This window comes from Mustela nivalis, assembly GCF_964662115.1.
Source record: "Mustela nivalis genome assembly, chromosome: 8".
Taxonomy (NCBI): domain Eukaryota; kingdom Metazoa; phylum Chordata; class Mammalia; order Carnivora; family Mustelidae; genus Mustela; species Mustela nivalis.
The window spans coordinates 49,727,453-49,731,471 of NC_139027.1; the positions used below are offsets into that span (position 1 = coordinate 49,727,453).

Consider the following 4,019-nt stretch of genomic DNA (forward strand, 5'->3'; position numbering starts at 1 on the left):
CTCCATCAGAACTTGCTCCCAGAATGAAGTCTGCCATATTGGAAGGAGCTGAACCACCCACTTCACAAATCAATGATTATTGAAGGGATGATAATTTATGCTGGCTTCCAAAGACATTTTCACTTCAGTGCAAAGTTTAAGCCCTAAGAGGAAGGCCTCTAAGATGGTGAGACTTCAAACAATAGTTGGAGAAATATTTTGCAGTGAGGGCTTTGAATGACATTAAGCAGCCGCCTATAACAATCCGCATACACACAGATATCCACACAATTAGAGAGCTTGGCACAGAGAAATAATTTAACGAAAAACACTCCTGAAAAATTGTAGCAGCGTCTCTAATCAACTTTATGCTATCTTGACCTGGTTGACAGGCAATTAATTAAATGAAAAATGACTTCTGTTTCGTAGTATTTCTGATCATCAGGAATCTGGGCATGTTCTTTTACTTGGGTCTCTCACTCGCTCTCCCGGCTCCGCTCCAGTCCAGACCCCTCCTCTTGAGCTCCAGACCCTCAGGACCAACTGCCTGCGGGGTACCTGCCCCGCAGACCCCGTGGTACCTTCACTCCTCCTACAGGTACTTCGACTACTTCGTCGCTCAGCCCCAGCCTCGCCCTGGAATCCCGCCTCAGAGAATCGCACCGCCCCCCTGGAGGCCACGCCCAACACCCCATTCCTCCCACCTTCCCCCCACCTCCCTCCCAACCAATCCTTAGGTTCTTATTTCTACCTCGGCACCACCGCAGGCCGGGTGCTCTGGACCCTCAGTGCGCTGCGGTAGGGCTCTAGCCCCGTCCGGTCTCCTCACAAATGCCAGAGCAGACCCTTCGAAGGGCAGGTCTCTCGCGGTCACCCTCCTGTGGGCCCCCATTGTTTATCCCTTAGAATATGAAGTCCTCATAATCCGGCCCTGCCTGCCCCTCTGACCTTAGTTCTCCATGCTTCCTGCCATGACATCTAAATTCGGTGGAACTGAGACACTTAAATAGTCCAAAGACTATGCTTCCCTGACACCGAGACTAGTCCTACTTCAGGACCCAGCTCAGGTACCCCTTCCTCCAAGAAGCCTTCCCTGATAACTCCTGGGCTAGGTGAAGGCTCCTCTTGGGCTGTCTTTATGTTTGTTTGTTCATCTTTCCCAGTGATGGCAGAAGCCTCTCCATTGTCCCTAAGGAATAGGAACAGTGCCTGGCACATAGTAAGTACTCAATAATGTTGCTGGAATGAGCAAAGAAAGGGAAGGAGGAAAGAACTCTAGCCTCACATCATGATGTCATATTGCCCATTTGCTGTCCCAGACCTGTCCACTGCTCATTGCAATTTCTCCAGTGCCCATCCCTCTCCACCAGAGGAAGTTCCATCTCTTTTTGACTCTAAGGGCTAACCTCAAAGTCTAAACTTGTTCAGATAGTAAAAGCAAGTGCTTACAGCCTCCCTGTATGTACAAAGTGTGGTTCCAGACCTGCAGCCTCAGCATCACCTGGGAACTTACTAGGAATGGAGATTACCCAGCCCCACCCCAGCCTACTGAAATCAGAATCTGGGCTGGAGGGTAGGACAGGCCATGTTTTAACAAGCCTTCCAGGTGCTTAAAGTTTGAGCACTCAGGGCCAGGCCCTGAGGGTACTGAGCTGAGCACCCTTTAAACATATTATCTCATTTAATCCCCACAACAGTGCTGCTGAGTAGATGTTATTACTAGTACTCCCATTGTACAAGAGAGAAAACTGAGGTCACTCAGTAACTCGGGCAGCTGGGCAGTCTGACTCCAAGGCCTCCACCACTGCACCAAGGTGCTTCAACCCTAAACAGATGTTAGCAGACTCTGGTCACCAGAGTGGAAATAGCCCCTGGTCTCATTTCCCTCTTAATTATATTTGTGTGTGTTTGTGGGGGACAGGAGCAGTGGATGATGGCTTTGGCGGGTGGTCTCACAGTTGCCTGTGAGACTTTTGGGCAACACTCAACTTCTCTAGGCTTCATTGCCTTCAGAATGAATTAGATGGCTCTCAGATTTGTTCATTTGTTCCTGCCAGAGCTAACAGAGCTTGATGCCACAGGATACTTGCCTCTGCCCCAGCCCTGACTTCCCACATCCCCCAGTGACCCTGGAGCCTTCAGGGATTGAGAAAACTCTCCATTCATCTCAGCCAAGCATGGAGCAGAGGACAGTGAGACTCACAGGGGACTGAAGAAAATACACACCTATTCCCAACACAGACATCTCACAGACACTGGGACCATTGTTGGCTTTGATTTAAAAACCCCGTGAAGAAGCTGTTCCCCCCCCACCACCAAAGTCTCTGCTCCCCTAAAACAGCCTCTCAGATATCCAGAGTCATGACAAAGGACACGAGCGTATAGCTCTACACTGGCCCAGGCGAGCAGGGTGAGTAGAGACCACTGGTGTTATATCCTGCCCGCCACCTGATCAAAGGGCTGTCCAGGAAGCCCTGTGACCAGAAATGCCTTTTCCTGGAAGGCAGCAGCGTGCTTGGAGGCACCACTGCCCACAGAGTGCCTTCACGTGTGATCTGGGCCCGCGTCACGGAAGCCAGGCCAATCTGGAGGCGCCTCCCGCACCCAGGGGGCCAGGCGGCCTTGGAAAGGAAGGGCTGGCCTGAGGCTGTGCAGTACTCACCGAGTGGACGAGAGGTCCTTCTCCCAGTGACTGAGGGCTGCTGTGTCTTTGGCATAAATACCGGAGCAATATAAAACCCCAGAGGCGGATCTTCTTTAAACAGAGTCCCTAAAAAGGCCAGCTGACGGTGTGTTAACAATATTACCATATAAGGTGGTTTTTTCAATAAATCGGCCTGGGGGGGGGTGGGGAAGGGGGCTGGGTAGAGTGAATTATCATTTGAAAAATGTATGCAAAAGGACTCCAGTGGCAACAGCTCTGGTGCTGGCGGATTTGTTCCTTTTTTGCTGCACTTGCATCAACAAAACTCACACCAGGCCTTATAAGCTGCCCAGAGTGAGGCCAGATGCAGCTCTGCTCCTGGAGAGAAGAACCATACCAAGAATGGCAGTGGGCCTCCTCCCTCCACACCTCCCTCCTCAGGCCCTGCTGCCTGCAGCCCCCCTACCCTGGGGTCGGCCTGGGACAGCCACGCTGTGCCCCCAAGTGGGTGTAATTGTGCCTTGTCTGGTACCAGCCCAGGACAGCGAAAAGCTGAAGTGAACTTGCCATCCATAGCTGGAAAAGAAATCCCGTGGGCCCTACTCACCTGCTGCCCCTCACACAAGCTTCTAAAGGCTGGGCTGAGTCAACCTGGACACCTTAAGCCACCTCTGGATCTTCACTGTCCCATATTGTTTTCCTTACCTTACCAGATTCCCTCTGCCAGTTCCCAAGTTTGGTGAATTACAGACCAAGGGAACTGCCTTAACACACCTAACAAGACTCACAAGCTTGTTCTGCAGTGGTTCTTGCTCTTCGTTTCATAGTTCATGTACTCTTTCCGGGCAGGGGTCTCATTTCCCACACTATCAGCCACCAGCTCTGTGGCACGTAGTCTCAGCTCCACATTCCCACAGTCCTCACACCTGATGCCTAATCCAGATTGAAATTACCTAGTGCCTTTTGGACATCCCCACCCAGATGACCCTCCAAACCTGAACTCTTGTCCCCTCTCCTCAACACCAGTGTGCCTCCTGGCTTCCTTACCTCAGAGTCTTTCCCTTTGGTCCTTCAGGCTAGCAACCCCAAGTCAGTCTAGACGCCTCCCCCTCCCTCATGCTCTACAACCAGCTGGGCTCCCTTCTTGGTGCCCTCCCCTCCGAGATGCCCCTCAGCTCTGCCTCCCTTCTGCACCATTAGCCCCACTCTGCTTCAGGCTCTGGTCCTGACATAGCTTCCTGACTGGCCTTCCAGACTCTACCCCATCTTCAAACCCAGCAATTCCCACATGGGGTCCCCAGCCTGCCTGGAAGGCAGCATGAGCATGGCCTGATAACCTGTTAGAAATGCACATTTTCATGCTGCACCCAGTTGGAGGGAATGAGCAACTCCGGGG

At 51.9% G+C, this 4,019-nt stretch overlaps 1 protein-coding gene across 1 annotated transcript in view; it reads right to left on the reverse strand.

The window, feature by feature from the left end:
- The window catches only part of ACTG2 (actin gamma 2, smooth muscle), a 20,832-nt gene extending 18,094 nt beyond the window's left edge, over positions 1-2,738 (reverse strand). Inside the window, exon 1 of the mRNA XM_082743962.1 lies at positions 2,642-2,738. The gene's annotated coding sequence lies outside the window, so the exon portion shown is untranslated. The remainder of the gene's footprint in view (positions 1-2,641) is intronic.
- Positions 2,739-4,019: the final 1,281 nt, after the last annotated feature.